General features: G+C 32.9%; 1 long non-coding RNA gene across 1 annotated transcript in view; it reads right to left on the bottom strand.

Moving 5' to 3' along the window:
- Positions 1–19,217, bottom strand: part of LOC141419583 (uncharacterized) — a 315,071-nt gene that overhangs the window by 40,923 nt on the left and 254,931 nt on the right. Inside the window, exon 11 of the long non-coding RNA XR_012444226.1 lies at positions 5,720–5,816. This is a non-coding gene — a long non-coding RNA (uncharacterized lncRNA). The remainder of the gene's footprint in view (positions 1–5,719; positions 5,817–19,217) is intronic.

Raw genomic sequence — 19,217 nt, 5'->3', positions numbered from 1 at the left:
AAGGGGTTATATTGTGATACTTCCATATATACCTATGATGTACTTTGATCAAATTCATCTGCTCTTTATTATCCCCTCTCTCCCACCTTTTAAAATGATTTTAATAGGTTTCATTATTCTATTTTCTATCTTAAAATAAATAATTTGAAGTACTTGTCAGAATATGCATAGGTATTCTTTTCCTTGGATTCCATTAGTGAAAACTATTATATTCCTTTGATTGTTTTTCCTTATTTTTTTGTGGTTTCCTTTAGCCTTGATTTGATATCTGCACATTAGATGAGCAAGTTACCTCTTTTAGACTTTAGGGACTGATTTTTGTGTTTGTTTTAGCTCCAGTGGAGATGAATCAGTTTTGTCCCAATATGTCTTTCTCTGTTAAGTTTAGCATCAACCAAGATTGTTGGGGTCCCCAGAAGTCACAGTTGTCAGTGGCCACAGAGGCAGCAAAGCTTTTTGAGATGTTTGGTACTGATTAGAAATCAAGTGCTCCTTATCTTATTTTTTTTCCAAATTAAGGAAATTGTAGCTTAGGTAATTCCACTTGAGTCTGCATCCAACTCACAGGTTTCTGTGGGGTCTGGGAAATCTCAGTCTAGAAGTGACACTGATACCTAAAGACACAAGCTAGGGTCTACAACATGGACACATACAAAATGATAGTGACTCTTGAGTTTGGTGTACATTTTCCTTGGTAAAGTGGCTGCTTAGTTCTAACACTGAACAAGAGATACTTTATTGGGTGGGGGAAGGACAGCACCATATATCTCTCTGAGGAGTCCATGGTTGGGATGGTTGTTGGTTACTTCAGAGGCAAAAACTGGCAGTGTCCTCTGAAGATCAGAGGACAGAGCACTGGAGCATAGAGTGGAACCTGCCATGTTACCAGTATTAATAGTCATTGTTCCTTATTCACAACTGCCTTTGGATATCTCAGGTATGTCAATCTCCTAGTCAATCTTCTTTGTGTGGTTCTTTTTTTTCTGTCCCATTGTTTTTCAATAAGTTCCTTACTAGACTCTTAAGTCCTCCCAAGGCTATTTTTGTTCATTGATAGCTATTTTTGTTCATTGATAGCTGAGGTTTGTTTTTTTGTTATTGTTGCTGTTGGCTTTTTTTGTTTTTTTGTTTTTTTTGTGGAGGATGAAAGCTGGTACCTCCTGTTCTGTCATTTTGATGACATAACTTCCCAGATATTTAGATGTTTTTCCTAAAAATACCAAAACACAAAAGGCCATTATAAAGTTCACCCTGGAAATTCCCCCATGATTAATATTTGTGGTCATATAAAGCCTAAAATTAAGTATTAGTACAATTTATGCCTTGACATTTGGGACAAACAGAAGGTCTCAAATGGCCTAAATTTAAGCTTCAAGCTTCCTTCTACATTTCCCTCCCTTCCACACAATAGTCCCTTATTGAAATACCCATTATTGTTGTGAAGAATGCACACTTCTGGCTTGTCCCTCAGTAGCAGTCATTTTACTTCTGTATCAAACTATGGAATTATTCATATAATTCATTCATATTCTCTCACAAGAATCAAGTGTTATCTTGCCCTAGTCATACTATAATACCTAGCACCTACAGAGTTTGTTTTTTCACTCTGTTGTTAAGGGCATCCTCTATGTATCTCTGCATGTCACATGTTGTCTGATCACCATTTCTATAAATTGTCTCTGTCCAGTATAAGGTGTTATGTATTTAGCCATCCCCATAATCCTAAGCAGGAAACCCTTTCTCAAACACAAAGTGAAGAACTGGCAAATAAAATAAAAACATATCCATTTTCTTGATCTACAGCACTTAAAAATAATCTTTATTGTCTATATTTGAGGTTTAAAACATGATTATAGCATACTTATGGATAATATGTATGCTTAGGTTACTATAATGAAGCAAATTAGTATACTGATCTGTGCACATAGTTACTTTTAACTATTGAATGTTTCAAGATATTGGAATGGACAAGGATTTTTGATTACTACCTAAATGAATAGGAAACAAAACCTAAAATAGACAAATGAGATCACATCAAATTAAAAGCTTCTTCACAGAAAATGAAATACTCAACAAGGTATAGACAAAACTGGAATAAATATTGCTATATAGGTGTAGCAAGGAATTGATGATGTTGAACATATCAGGAATCCCAAAAACTCAATACTAAAAATTATGCCAACTTTGTAATTGGCAATAGATCTAAATTAGATGTTTCTTGAAAGAAGTCATACAAATAGCCAACATGAAAAAATTCTCAACACCATTAATAATAATTAGGAAAATAATTAGGAAAATGGGAATCAAAAACACAGATATCCTCTCACACTGATAGGAATGACTATAAACGACAAATACTGGTGAGTGTTTGGAGAATGGGAAACCTGTGTGCATTGTTGTGGAGAATGTAGATTAGTTTATGTGAAAAAGAGTTTGGAGGTTCTTCCAAAATTTAGAGACCTAACATAATGCCACTCCTGTGTGTACTTGATTCTCTTCCATTTTCTGCTGTGTAGAATATAATTTCTATAGATATTTTGTATGTGATTATCATTGTGATTTCATGTAAAATCTTTATATCATGACCTTTTTTTGTTTTATATCACTATTTGTATTTTTTTAGTGGTGATGGGGATTGAACACAGAGCCTCATGCCTACTAACCAGGTGTTCTACCACTTAAAATTTGCCCCATAACTTTCTTGCTTTAGTCAGTTTTTGGGAAATGTCTCATGTTTATGTCTGAGGTCATCCTCAGACCATGAGTCTTCCAATCTCTCTGTCCCAGGTAGCTGGGATTACAGTTATGTGCTAATATGCCTGGACCTGTATTTTTAACTGTAATACTAATTCAACATATGTATAGAGTACAATATGATCTTTTAAATAGATACATCCTGGCTTGCATAATGATCATATTAAGGTGGTCAGCTAATATATGACCTCAAACAATTGTCAATTATTTTTGTATTTTTATCATTTATTTCATTGTTTGACAGGCAATATTTACAAATATGAGTTAAAATGTGATGTGTTCATTCATGTATACATTTGGAAGTGGACATCTCAGGATAATTAGCATATCCATTCTCTTAAATTTTTATCATTTCTTTATGAGTTCTTTCAAATATCTGTCTTCTATTTTGAGATCTATGATGTATTATTTCAATTATATTCACCCTCTGTGACATAGAACACCAGAACTTCTTCCCCCTATCAAAGAAATTATTTGTTAATTCATTGATATTTCCTCACTCCCCCACTCTCTCAAATCTGGTAATCACTATTCTGCTCTCAACTTTCATGAGATCAACCTCTCTAGAACCAATGAAGAGTGAAATAACATGGTGTTTGTCTTCCTGTACTTGAGTTATTTCATTTAATTGGCCATTCACATAAAAATTACATTTATGTATTTTATATACCAACATTGTGATATATTTATCTAACTACTTGAAAAATATTTTCATATAGATTGCTTCATTAATTCACAAAGTAAAAAGTCTGGTAGAAAGAAAAGATACTATTTTCTTTTTAAATAATATTTTCATTCCCATTTCCAGGCAAGGAAATTAATTTGCTTATGGCCACCAAGAAACTCATTTGTTATGTTCATTCTGCAGAATAATTGCAATAATAATTAATGCTAAGTGGAGGCCATATTAAATGATGAGCACCTTGTTCAGTAGTTTAACAGGAATTACATAATTTTGTCCTAAAAAACCTGAAGGTATATATATTATCATTATTCATATTCTATAAATAAGAAACTATTTCTCAGGAATATTAAGTTCTTTGTTTAAAGTTATGACAGCTATTAAGAAGTAGTACTAGATAACAAAACTTAGGTCTTATGAATCTAAATTCCACTTTTTACAATAATAACAGAAAAATATTTATTGATAAATATATTATGCAACAGACAGCAAACTAGGTGGTATATTAGATTAGTTTATGCAATTCTCAAGATTATCCAGGTATTTAAAAACTATTATTCTCATCTTGTAAGTGAGCAACTAAGTTTCAAAGCAATATTATGCTCATCATTCATCAATTAGTAAGTAATGGAGATAAGAGTTAAGCTTTCTAGATATAAAATCTGAGACCTTATTGCCTTGTAATATCATATAACATATGAACAATAATTTCAAATCACTCTTGATAATATGCATTTCTGAAAATTTCATCATGTACTACTGATGTTGAGATAGCCTCAAAATTTCTAGAAGTGGTTCCTTTGTTATGACTTACTTCTCTTTAGCTTCCTATGATAGAAATGTGCTTATTGATAGTGTAAAAATGATAAACTGGAGCTTAAATACAATCTACTATTTGCTGGATTTATGCTTTCATTTACTTACCAGTATAACCTAGATATTCTTGTCTACAGCAGACTGTTAGGCTCATGATGACATGTCTTTCACAAAATGAATATCCACCATGATCTTATCTTCATTTCTTGTTTTATACTTTATAAAGAATATAATAATATTTAATAGTCATGAGGAGTATGAAATTGAATTTAGTACTTCATGAAGTACAAAACTAAAAGAAGGGATGTAAGCATAAGTTTTATATATTCACCAAATACTTCAGAGTGACTACAATATGCCAGATATTGTTCTAGACACTAGAAATACAACTCAGAACAAATAAATAGATTTATTTCTCTCATATAGCTTTTCCTCACTATAAATTTTATAATCCACTAACCAGTTAAATATATGAATAAAATAAAGCTTTTAAATTTTTCTTTATATTTGAATTAGCATGCATCAATAATATGAAGAGTTTCATTATGAAAATTCCATACATGCATACAAAGTACTTTGAACAAGTTCACCTTTTCCATTATGTTTTCATTCTCTTCTTTCTCAAACAGTGTTTGGTGGGTTTCATTATACTGTCTTCACATGTATGTATGAAGCATTCTTTGATTCTCTTCACCTTTTAGTATCCTTTCCTTTGCTCCTATCCCCTTCTATTAATCACCTCTAAATGGTCCCCCATTTACATTCATGTCCCAACATCATTTTAGGTCGAGATTACACAAATGAGTGAGAACATGTGTTATTTAACTTTTTGAACTTATCTCACTCAGCACGTTGTTCTGTAGTTCTATCCATTTCTTTTGCAAATGACAAAATCTAATTTTTCTTTATTGATGAGCAACATTCCATGGTATATATTTTTTTCTTTATCCATTCATCAGTTGTTGGGCACCTCAGCTATTTCCCCAGTTCAGATATTGTGAAGAGTGCTGCAATCAATAAACATGGTTATGCAGGTATCCCATTTGTGTATTGATTTATGGCCTTTTAGATATCTTCCCAAATGTGGTATAGAGGTGTAATAAGGTAAAACTATTTCTAGCTTTTTGAGAAACATTCATAATGATTTCCACAGTGGTTGTACCAGTTTACATCTCCACCAATGAGTATGAGGGTTCCTTTTTTCCCTGCATCCTTACCAGCATTTGTTTCTGTTAGTGTTTTCTTGATTCTGAGCAATCTGACTGGTGAGATGGAATCTTAGTGTAGGTTTTATTTGTATTTGTTTATGGTTAAGAATGATGAACATTTCTTCATGTATTTATTAGCCATTTGTATTTCTTATTATGAGAATGACCTATTCAATTCATTTTCTCATTAATTGGATTATTTGTTCTTTGGCTGTTTATTTTTTGAGGCCTTTGTGTATTCTGAGTATTAATTTCTTACCTGTTCAAGAGCTGGCAATGATTTTTTCCCACTTGTGGATTGTCTCTTGATTCTGGTAACTAAAAATGAAGGTTTTTGACAGTATTTTTCTCATATTCTGAAAAATAAAAGAATTTTAACTATTAAATCCCAAGAGAGAAACATTACTTGAAAGCACAATATGTGTAAGATAAATAACAACTCAAACACGGTAATTCATTCCTCTTTATCTTCATAATTTTCCATCCATTCACTCATTCAAACATTCTTCCTCAAATACTTCATCATTATCTACAGTGTGCTACTCATTGGTCTCATTAAGATATGAAGTAAAGAAGGAAGATATGCTCCTTTGTATAATACCAAGGCCATATAATAAAAAAATAAAATTTAAAACATAAATGTGCTTAAAAAGTAAATAATATGCAATCATGGAAAGTAATAGCTTTATTTTGGAAAGTTGGGGAATAAATACCAATCATATTCAGTGAAAAATAAAGCCAAACCTTCTTAGAGATTTAAAATGAAAATAACTTAATATAAGAAACAAGACACACTATTGAAATCCTAGAAGGGAAGTCTGGATGCGACTTATGATTTATTGAGTTAAGAAAATATCTTTAGAAACTATTTATGAAATTGTGGGTTAAGAACTTGTAAAAGGCATCAATTCTATGAAAGAAACAAGGACTGTTAAAAAACAATTTCAAAATAAACATTTTGGAGCTCTGGGGATTAATCAAAGGTTTAAAACAGTCTGAGAAAAATTTATTCAAGATCAACTGCTAAATATCAATAAAAACTAAGTTTAGAGGCATTTTAACTTGCATAATGTCATTCCATTCTCCTCAACTTCACCATAACATTAAAAATTTTAGAGAACCTCCTCTATGGTAGTGGTGAAAAGCAGAGCATACCAGTTACTTCAAAAGCAAGAATGGGATTAGAACTCTCTGAAAGCCACAATCCTCAAGGAATTGTCTATATTTGACCTTGGAAACTTATGTTGAAGTCTCCATTTACAGGTGTTGTCTTTAGTTGACCTAAACCCTTGCAAACAATCTTTGTCTCCATGGCATTAATCCAAATGATCATTGGCAATTATCTAAAATTACAAGTTGTTGGAGTGTTTTTGCCATCAGCATTAACAAGAGGCTTATGAGAAAAAAATAAGGGGATAATACAGGTAAATCAAAGTCTATGAAAGGAATTGAAATATTTAAAATTATTCCTGGGACTTTAGATGGACATTTGCATGCATAGATCTGTACACAGGTCCAGAAAACACCTGAGGACACCATAACCGCTCACCTATGGTTGACCCAAGGCCACTAACAAGCAAAAAAATGAAATACAAAGGCAATGTTCAAAGTTCAAAATGTCCATTTGTGTTGAAGAATGCTCCAGTGCAAACCAAAACAAGGATACTTATCACCTCAAAGTCTGAAAGGAAATAGTCAACATTTTTACATCTACTAAATAACCATTCCAATACATTAGTGGGCAAATCTTATAAAGAATATACTTTTCAGACCTAGAGTAGAACAGGTATTAAATAAATCAAAACCAACAAACAGATAAAACAAAAAGACAAAGAAAAGAGTTGTTTAAATATTGTACCATGATATTTGAAATACCACTTTTGAAAACAATCTAAAGCATGCAAATTGATGATAAATTATGAGTCATATGCATGAAAAAAGTGAAAGGAAACTTCTCTTATAAGCCTGTAAATTGCCTTTACTAGGCAAAATCTTTAAATTAGTTATTATAAATAATATGGATGAAAATAAATATGTTGAAAACAGCTAAATAACAAAAAGAAAGTGTAAAAATGTTCATAAAATACAGATTATCAATATTCAGTAAAATTATTTCTTTTTAATTGGAAATAAAAATTGTAGATTTTTATGAAATATGATACTTGTATACATTATACTGATCAAATCAGCATAATTGGCATTTCCTTCTCCTTGTCATTTGTTTGCATTTGAAGACTTGAGTTCCTCTCTTCTGCATGTTTAAAAATACATGTAAATGAATCAGAACTAAATAACCCCTTGCAATTGCTTTGGGTGGTGTGTGGAGGGGGCTGAGTGGGACAGACAATAGGGGAAATGTAAATAATGTACAATATAAGTCTGATTGGAATTGTCAATTTGAATGAATATGTACTAATAAAAAATTTTATAAAAAATACATTGTGGTTTAATGTGAACTATAGTCACTCTTCTGTGCTGTAGAATTCTTACTCCTACCATTTAACTTATTCTTCCCATCTAACTGTGCTTCGGTACTTGTTTTCTACCTCCTTCTATATTTCTCTTCCACTACACTTCCTAGGCTCTAGTAATTATTATTCTATTCTTTTCTACTTTCAAGTGAGCTAAGACATTAACATTGCAGCACAAAGTCCTTAGACATATACCAGAACTGAAAAGCATAGTAGCGAATATGGTGCAAATACTGTGAACACATGAATGTAAATGGAAAAAAAATGCCTGTTGACACTTTCTCAATTAGGTGGGGGGATAAAGGAGAATGATGGAGGGGGTGAATTCAAATATGATATGTTTCATATATTGTAAGAACATTTGTAAATGCTAAAATATACCCTTGCCCAGCACAATAAAAATAAAAGAAAAGCATAGTAACTAAAATTGAAACCTGATTAAATCAGCTCAACCATATTTTTGAGTTCGCAATTGAACTAAATAACAAATTTAAACAAGATAACATCAATAATTCAAAATAAATCTAATGCTGGGTGCATGGCCCAAATGGAAAAGCACATACCTAACAAGAGTTAACCTTGAGTTAACTCAAATTAACCTTGAGTTTATTATGCTAAATAAGTCAGTCACATAAGGAAATACATTAAAAGATTTCATTTATGTGAAATATTTAAAATTTCAAACTCATGGAAGCAGAAAACAGTGGGGTGGTTGGCCAGGGGTTGAAGATAAGGAGGAGTTTAAACCATGTGTATGGAGTTTAAATCATGAAAGATGGAAAAGTTCTAGAGTTCTGCTGGTTAATGTTATGACAGTAGTTAACAATACTGTCCTATACACTTAAATTGTTGTTAAGATCCTAGATGTCCTAAGTGTCTTTTGCCACAATAAAAATGAATGATACTCTTAAAAATACTGTAAAAATTCAAAGCAGTCCCTATCACATCTTAGCTCATTACTTTTCAGAAACTAACCATCTGTTCCTAAAATTCATACAGAATTACCAAAACAACTTTGAGGAAAAAAAATTCGGTGAATTCATAGATCCTTATTGTAAAGCTTACTACAAAGTTAAGAATCCAAGATAGTGACATAATATCAAAGTCTCAAAAATATAGTTCAGTTGAGTAGAAGTTAGAGTTCAGAAATAACACCATTCACTTATGAGGAACTGATTTCTCACCAAACATGAATATATTTTAATCACAAGCATGAATATATATATAATGAGGAGTGTTTCAAAGAATGGTGCTGGTCACTAACGCCAATACTTCATGTTGTAGCTTCCATGTGGAATCTACACAGCTGAACTCATTAGAAGCAGAGAGTGGAATGATGCTTGCCAGACACTGATGTTTGGATGGTGACATAGTAATTTCTGACAAAAAGGCAATAGTTTCAATTAGACAGAGAGTAAGCTTTTGTGATCTGCGAGGTGACTGTAGTTAATGATTATGTACTATATATTTCAAAATTGCTAGATTAGATTTTAAACATTTTCACTACATTAACTGATAAGTTTGTGAAGTGGTAGAAATTATATCAAAACATCATAAGTATATGCACTTATTATTTGTAATTAAAAGATTTAACTCTTGTAAAAAGAGGGATGCTTGTACAAACAGACACCCACATGCAAAAGAATGAATTTGGATTCTTATGTCACACCCTACATAAAAATTAACTCAATTGAACAAATACCTAAATAAGACCTCTCTTAGAAGAAAACTAAGAAGAATCCATAGATGTAAATTGTCTAAGGCAATTTTTTCTGAGATAGGAAAAAATTGCAAAGAAAACTTGTTAACTTCAAAGGAAATCATGGATAAAGCAAATTCACAATAGATAATCCACAAAATGGGAGAGAGTATTTGCAAATCATATATATGATAAGATACTTTTATCCAAAATAAAAAATGGACTCTTATAACTCAACAATGAAAAGACAAAGCAAAGCACTTAAATGCCCATTTGAAAGGGAAAATGATCAGTAAGTACCTGAAAGGAAGCTCAACACTATCAGTCACTAGAGAAATTGAAATCAAACCTACAATGAGAAATTAGACCATACCTATTACAATGGTTAATATCAAAAAGACAGGTTGTAACACGTGTTGAAGAAGATTTAGCTAACTATAGAGTACTTATATGTTGCTCGTGGGAATATAAAATGCTATAGCAGCTCTACAAAATATTCTAGCCATTCCTTAAAATTTGAGCAGAGAATTACCATATGCCCTAGTCATTCCATTCCAAGATATATACCTCAAGGAATTAAAAGCATGTGTCCACATTGAAAGGTGTACATGAATGTTTACAGCTTTATTCTAATAGTCACAACCTGGAAAAAACCTACTGTCCATCAGCAGATCAATGCTAAACCAGAGATTATATATTCATATAGTAGGATAAAATATAGTAGGGTGAAATACTGATATATACTATAACAAGGATGAATCTTTAAAATCTTATGCTACATGAAACCAACCATATCAAAAGTTCATATTGAGATATGACACACACACACACACATACATGCACATGCACACAAACATGTACACAAAATACCCAGAATAGGAAAATACAGACAGAAATTAGGTTATTGGTTGCCAAAATCTGAGAAGAGGAGAGAATGGGAATTGAATGCTAATAGGTATAGTACTTCCTTTTGAGAGATAAAAATGTTTGTGAATAAATAATGGGAATGATAGCATAACACTTAGAATATGATAAAATGTAAATTCTGTGGTATGTGAATTACATTTAAAAGAATGTATTATTTAAATAATGTCAGTAGAGAGATAATATAATTATAGATAAAATCCAGAAATCACAAAGATACTCTTGCCACAATCATTGCTGTTATTGCCACAGTTGCCTCTTGACACCCACGAAATTGATGATTAATTACTGGAAACCTGAGTCCTGCCACTGAAATTGCTTCTGTCTTTACATATCCAGGATTTTGTTTGCCTATAGATATGGCATTTTTCTGATTTCATAGTTTACTTAATTGCTGGAAACTAATTCTCTTTGGGAGTAAATGAGAAGAGATCTGTTTTGTTTTGACTTTGTTTTCCTAACTGCATTATAGGAAGTTAAGTGTAGATCATTGATGGAGAGATCCAATATTCAGTCCCCATCATAGGATGCCTCACTAGTTATATGATATTTAGACTGAAATGTCAATAATGAAAAGTACTAGTCATCAAACACATAAAAATATGGAGGAAAAGCATTTCAGGCAGTAGGTATAATGTGAATGAGGACCCTGGAGTGAGAAACTACTTCTCTTGCTTAAGTTCAGAATGAAAGCTTTTGCTATCTCTATTTCTTTAGAGTCATTGCATTTACATGTTTCTTCTCATTGCCTCTCTGTACTGCATTTTAGAATATTTATTGTGACCTATTTTGAAGTTTACCAAGTATGTCTTCAACTATGTCAAATTTGTTTGAAATGAAAGTGCGGATTTTCCAAAAAACTATTGTGTTTTCATGTTTTCATTCCTACCAGTTGTAGCTGGCCTTTTCTTCAAATAGGCAGGTTACTTTTACAGTATCTTATTCCTCAGAGTATTTTATTTTATTAAATAAGTTAGTATATTTGTTTTATAATCTGATAAATTGTTTGAAGGGTATTTCAGCATGTTTTTAATTTCTTGTTTTGCTGGTTATAACTCATGTTTTCTTATTTCTCATGTTTTAGAATTTATTTTTAAATAGGTGATGTTTGCTTTCTTTAGCAGAATGGAATAAGTTCTGTCTGGTATGTTGGTACCAGTGGGTGGGGGAAGAATGTAGGGAAAGTGTGTGCAAGGGTGTGTATAGTGCAAATACCGTGCAAGCGTGTATGTAAATGGAAAAATGATGCCTCTTGAAACTATTCCAGGAGTGAGGGTGGGATAAAGGAGAATGGCAGAGGAGTGAATTCCAGAATGATATATTTGATATATTCTAAGAACTTTTGTTAATGCCACAATGTACCCCCACCTGGCACAACAATAAACTAAAAAAAAGAAAAGTAATTTATAACGACTTGAGGTCTAGGATGAAATGCCTGTTCTCCAGACAGGATTTATTTTTACTTTTACCATATTCTTAATGATATAACCAGTTCAGGATCATTTTATATCATAACTACAGCCAGAATTTTTTTGGATTAACCCACTTAGGTTGTGTGAATTTAGGCTACAAATCCACAGGAGGGTCATGTTGAAGTTACAACTTTGCAGGGGCTCCTTTCCCCATCATATGTTAACCTGATCACCTGGGTACCCAAGCAAAATATTGTCTCCACTGAGAAGTACTACATGGACTTTTCTTGTCTTTTTTCTTCTCCTCTCTTATCTTCTTCTCTTCTTCTCTCCTCTTTTATTCTCTTTTCATTTTAGTGGGACTATTGTTTGAATTCAGGGCTTCACACTTGCAAACAAGGGGCTTTACCACTTGACCCATACCTCCAGTCCATTTTGCTCTCGTTATTTTGGAGATGGAGTATTATGAGCTATTTGTCTGGGCTGGCCTCTAACTGCAATCCTCCCTAACTCAGTCTCCCAAGTAGCTAGGATTATAAGGTTAAGCCACTGGTACCCAGCTAAATGGGTATAATTATCAGGTACTTTTACTCTCAGGGTATAAACATTTTAGTTCAGATTTTATTAGTAGGATATATTATACTCTGACCTGGGAAAATCTTGGACTTTCCCCTGCATAAAAGCTCAATATCACCAAGAAATAGCAAACACTTTAGAGTCAAAATAGCTTTAGTGCTCTAATTTATCCTTTGAGTTCCCACTATAAATTCGATTTCTGTCTCTTAAATTCTTACTCTTATCTGCTCTTCACTACTTTTATGACTTTAAAAAATATATATTGTATATATATATATACACACACATATATAATCTAAAATCATATAGGAGTTCAGTTGAAGGTCTAATTGTTTTAAATAAGCCAATTCTCATCCACTTAATCTAACTTAATTCTTACTTTATATATAAATCTGTATTTTATCAAATGAACTAAAAATTCACCATAAAAAGAATTATTTCTTAACCAGGTGTGGTGATGGACACCTGTAATCTCAGCACTCAGGATATGTTGAAAAGAGACATTAGGAATTCAAGAATAAACAGGCTACATAGCAAAATGTTGTCTCAAAAATTACTACTTACAAGGCCAACTAGTAAATACTGACTTTAAGACAGATAGGGAAAATGTCCCATAACTTTTATAAAGGCCAGCTTTATTCATTTTGAGTTTTTAGCATGGTTTGATTAGAATGATCTTTACTACTTTTAAAATACATCTGAAACCAATACCCAGGTGTTCATGGCCCATTTTAATCTATTCTATATAGAGCATTTTGAGTTATCATACAAAAGTAATTTTTAAATCACATCACTAACCTACTTATACCTATTTTATCCCATCATTGTTCGGATAAAGTTGAAAATAGTGACTGGCCAATGCCTTATCAAGACATGCATGATATAGGTCAATCTTCCTAATCCTATCTCTTGCCACTTCCTCTTATCATCTTCACTTTTCTTCATGGATGTGCTTTCTTATTCCAGGGTATTCACAAATACTCTGTCCTTTACCTATGACAGTCTACCTACTTCACCTGATTCACTTCAACTTATCTTTTAAGTGTCATCTCAAACATTACTTCCTTAGGGAAGACTTCATTGACTCTCTAAATATAAATTATTTATATAAATATACATTTTAATATAACTATGTAGTTATCTTTCATTAAATGCAATTGATCCTTTAGACCCTTCTCAAATTTAAGCTTATTGATGGTTGGTAGCTCTCCTTTGTTCATTAATGAATTTAAAATATGATTTCATGTTTTTTCCACATCACCTTAGTTGTTAATTCTCCTTTTATAGCCTACAACTGAAATGACTCACAGTAAGTTTTGCTTCTAATTTGTTGGAACTCTCTTAACTTCTCTCAATCAGTGCTGGAAGCAATACTGACAATGCCTTGGTGAATAAATTCTTTTCTGCTCACAAGGAAAATGATTTTTAGTTTTACCTTGTAGTTATGAAATTGTTTGTGCAAAGTAGTAGTACTTATAAAAGCTTTACATTGATTTTGAAATCTCCATCTTTCACAAAGTGTTTCAGCAAGAGTTCTTCACAAATTATATTTTAAAAGACTTGTTTTCCTCAGATTAACTGAAAATTTTGAGTAATATTTCTGAAACAGAAAGCTTATCTAGTTTAATTACAATTTGAATCCATTTCTGTACATTTTAGATTTTCACTTGTCTCAGGTATCAAGTGATCAAATGATACAATACAGTACTTCCCAAGCTACCTCTTGGGAAGTGTCTTTTCAAAAATGTTCAATCTGAGAGGAAGCAAGAAAGGTGATGACTGAGTGACATCCCCCAGCATCTCATATCTCTTCTCATGGACACACCTTACTGAATAACTATTCTCAGACACACACACACACACACACACCCCTCCAAAAGAACTAAGGCAATTAAAGCAGGAAGCACAGTAGATTTGATTGCACCATTATCTCATGAGCATGCTAGCAGACACCAATGGGCAGGACCAATGGGACTGGCAGACACAGATAGAGCATGGAATCTGAAGATAGGCATGAGGGAACTTGGAGAAGGAAGCCATAGTGGATGAGATCCCCAGTTTGATCTGGCTGGGTGTACAGTGGGAAACTTCAAAACAATAACCAATAGGATACCAACAGCTTCACAGAAACCCCTATGAGTTAAAATATAAAGTCCTGAGCATCAGCATAGCCCTACCACTATTCACAGCAGCATCTTGAAAATCCTGGTGCAGTCTAAAGCAGTATGACCATGGAGATAGTCAGCAAATCCACAGCATGGCACAGCAGTCTCTGACCTGGGAGATAAATTGTGCCAGTCTAGAAAACAGCTTGTGAGTTATGGAGGAGGCGCTAAGGAAACATGATGCCACAGGTCAACTGGGAAGTGCCTAGGGTCTGGGAATTTAAGAACACAGTCCAGGAAGCCAGGATGGTATCTTGCAGCAAAAACTTTAAATCTGTTTTTCTGTGCTGGGGCCTCAGCTCAGAGTTCTAAGCAGCCACTCCCTGCTGAGATAAATCTCTAAATTAGACACCCCCTACTAGCCTCACCAGTTCAGCATTTAAAACTGTTTGAAAAGGTGCTTAGGAGAACAATGAGGAAAATATTGACTGTTATTCTGTCTCTATTATGAGTTTTTTGTTTGGGAGTACGTTTGTTCTATTTTTTTATAACTGTCTTCTTTTTTCTTTTTCTCCCTTCCTATGTGGTTCATTATATATGAACCACAACAACAAATTTTTAATACTCGATTTTAACTAAATCTTCTCCCTGCCTCTCCTATAATTCTCCACATCTATACTTACATTTTGTCCACAGTTACAGTAGTTCTCTTTCTTATTTTCTTCTCTCTCTATTCTCCAGTCCCAAATCATTTTTTGTTATCTTTATTTTTTTTCTTTTTTCCCTCTCATTTTACCTTTAGCTGGCTCTTTTCTACCTATATCTCCTTCTTCTTTCTCATTATTCCCTCTATTACTTTAGCCAACATTATTATACCTTCTATGTTCTCTCTATTGCAATCCTTATTAACTAGTGTCTATCTATCATGAATTAATACCTGGGCTCCTTTATCCTCTAAAGATACTGGAGCAGTGGTAGCAGTTGTTCTTAATTAGGAATTAAGAGAAGTAGTGTGTATATCTATCAACTGTGATTACTTCTACAGGTAATCCTCTCCCTTGTGATGTAAGGAGCCAGACCCACTATCATAAACACTGTGGACAAATCTTTGACTATTGTACCACACTCACAGTCCACTGGTGAAAAAATATACCACAATGCAGTCATTACATAGTCTTGACAAACATTGTGAATACACCACCTGTAAGGACATAGGAAATTAAAATATCCAGTGAAAAATGTGACCTCAGAAGCATAAACCCCAAAGTAGAAACACAAATAATATGAAAAAGCAAGACAGCATGTCTCCTTCAAAAGTCAACAATTTCAAAATAAAGAATGATAAAGATCATTCACAATTTCATGATAAGGAAGTTGATGAACTCTCAAACAATGAACTCAAATGAACAATGAAAAACTTTATCAGAAAAATTTTAAAGGACATACATAAACACCTGAATGAATTCAACAAGAATATAAATAAACAGCTGAATATGCTGAAAGACAATTCAAATAAACTGCTGAATGAAATAAGGAAGATAATGCAGGATATAAAAGGGGGATACAATAAATACATACAAATCTCCCCAAAAAATCAATCTGAAAATAAAAATCTCAATAACCAAAATAAGAAACTCAGCTGAAAGACTCACTAATACAATGGAACAACCTGAAAATACTATGTCAAGGGTTGAAGGTAAAGTAGAAGAATTAGAACAATCAGATAAAGACAAAGAAAAAAATACTAAGAAAGTATTGATGGAACATGCAAAGTCTCTTAGAAATATTAAAATATCAGAGCTATAAATCATAAGTATAGAAGAAGATGAAGACATACAAGGTAAAGGTGTATTCAATAAAACAGTAGCATAAAATTTGCCAAATCTTAAGAAAGAGAGGGTAATCTATGTAAAGAGACTATCAGAACACCAGAGAAGATTTTTTTAAAAGCAAACTCTCCAAAATATAGTTATAGCACTAAACATACAAAAAAAACAAAATAATGAAAACTATAGAAAGCTGCAAGAGAGAAGGGACTAGTCACATATAAATGAAAACCCACCAGAATAACAGTAGACTTCTCACCAGGCAGTGTAAAATGAAGGAGGGCATGAAATGATGTATTTCAAGCTCTGAAAAAAAAAAATTCAACCTAGATCACTGTGTCAAGCAATGCAATCATTTATAATTGTAGGAAAAATAAAAACCTTACAAATAAATATATAACCAATAAAATATCACTGCAGAAGATACTTAAAGGGATCCTTCACTTAGAAAATAAAGATAAAAACAAACAAGAAAATACAAGAAAGAATGAATCCCACTAGAAAAGTAGATAAGCAAATCAGGGTTAGCAAAAGAAAAGCAAGCATCACAAAACAGCAAGCATAGAAAATACTATATAAAATTCAATAACAATAATAAATGTTATTGGTTTCAATTCTGTAATCAAAAGACATAGACTGGCCTGATGCATTAAAAAATAGGACCTGGCCATTTGTTGCATACAAGATATGCATCTTGAGACGGGTGCCAGTGGCTCATACCTGTACTCCTAGCTACTTGGGAGGATAAGATTGGAAGGATCACAGGTTCAAGGTCAGCCTGGTCAAATATTTTATGAGACTCTGTTTGCAAAATAACCAGAGAAAAATAAAGATGTGGCTCAAGTGGTAGAGTGTCTGCTTCACAAGCACGAAACCCTGAGTTCAAGCCCCAGTTCCACCAAAAAAAAAAAAAAAAAACGCATCTCATTGTCAAAGACAAACATTGGATTAGGGTGAAAAATATTTTCTATGCAAGTGTAACCCAAAAGAAAGGAAAAGTACCTACACTAACATATGACAGAACAGAATTCAAATCAATATTTTCACAAGAGAAAAATTAATTTTCACAAGAGGCATATTAATAAAGGGAACAATCTATTTAAAGGAGGTGTATAGCAAATATACATGCAACAAATGTCAGCACACCAAATTTAATAAAACAAACACTACTGAACATAGAAGTACACACAAAAATAGTGAGAAGCAAGAACCCTCTCTCACCAATAGCTAGGTTGTGCTGAGAAAGAAAAAATTTAAATTGCATAATTAAATTATACTGTAAATCAAATAAACTGAATAGACAGCTATGGAATATTTCATCTAACAGGTGAATAATACACATTCATCTCAACAACCCATGGAACTTTCTCCCAAACACACCATATTTTATGACATAAATCAAATCTTAATAAACATAGGAAAATGGAAATAATTACCTTGTATTCTATCAGAAAACAACAGAATAAAACTAGAAATCAACAAGGAAAGAAACAACTGAAATTATATACAGACATAGAGACTCAACAATACATTGTTGAATGACCGGTGTATAACTTATGAAATAAGGGCAGAAGTACAGAAACTGTTTAGCATTCAATGAAAATGAAAACACAATTTATGAGAACACTTGCGATACACCAAAGGCATTGCTAAGAAGAAATTTATAGCTATGAATGTCTACATTAAAAAAGAGCTCTCAGCACCGACGAATGGATTAAGAAAATGTGGTATCTATACACAATGGAATTTTATGCAGCCATGAAGAAGAACGAAATGTTATCATTCGCTGGTAAATGAATGGAATTGGAGAACATCATTCTGAGTGAGGTTAGCCTGGCCCAAAAGACCAAAAATCGTATGTTCTCCCTCATATGTGGACATTAGATCAAGGGCAAACACAACAAGGGGATTGGACTATGAGCACATGATAAAAGCGAGAGCACACAAGGGAGGTGTGAGGATAGGTAAGACACCTAAAAAACTAGCTAGCATTTGTTGCCCTTAATGCAGAGAAACTAAAGCAGATACCTTAAAGCAACTGAGGCCAATAGGAAAAGGGGACCAGTAACTAGAGAAAAGGTTAGATCAAAAAGAATTAACCTAGAAGGTAACACCCACGCACAGGAAATCAATGTGAGTCAATGCCCTGTATAGCTATCCTTATCTCAACCAGCAAAACCCCTTGTTCCTTCCTATTATTGCTTATACTCTCTCTACAACAAAATTAGAGATAAGGGCAAAATAGTTTCTGCTGGGTATTGAGGGGGGGGAGCGGGAGGGGGCAGAGTGGGTGGTAAGGGAGGGGGTGGGGGCAGGGGGGAGAAATGAACCAAGCCTTGTATGCACATATGAATAATAAAAGAAAAATGAAAAAAAAAAGAGCTCTCAAATATTTCTCTAATAATTCACATTAAATTTTCAGAAAAACAAGAACAGACCAAACTCAAAATTAGTAGGCAGAAAGAAATAATAAAAATTAGGGTAGAAATTTGTGAAATGGAGACTAAAAATACACAAAGAACAAATGAAATAGAAAGTCAGTTCTTTGAAAATGTAAAAAGGATTGATAAACCCTTAAACACACTAACCAAAAGAAGGTAGAAGAAGACCAAAATTAATAAAGTTAGAGACGAAAAAGATATCACAAAAAATACATGAAATTCAGAAGCCCACTAGAGAACAGTCTGAAAACATGTTTTCTAATCAATTGGAAAGTTTAGAGATAATGGATAACTTTCCAAATG

The sequence above is a fragment of the Castor canadensis genome, chromosome X (assembly GCF_047511655.1).
Source record: "Castor canadensis chromosome X, mCasCan1.hap1v2, whole genome shotgun sequence".
NCBI classification, from domain to species: Eukaryota; Metazoa; Chordata; class Mammalia; order Rodentia; family Castoridae; genus Castor; species Castor canadensis.
Note: the sequence above shows the minus strand (reverse complement) of the source record. Positions and strands in the feature narration are given on the sequence as shown.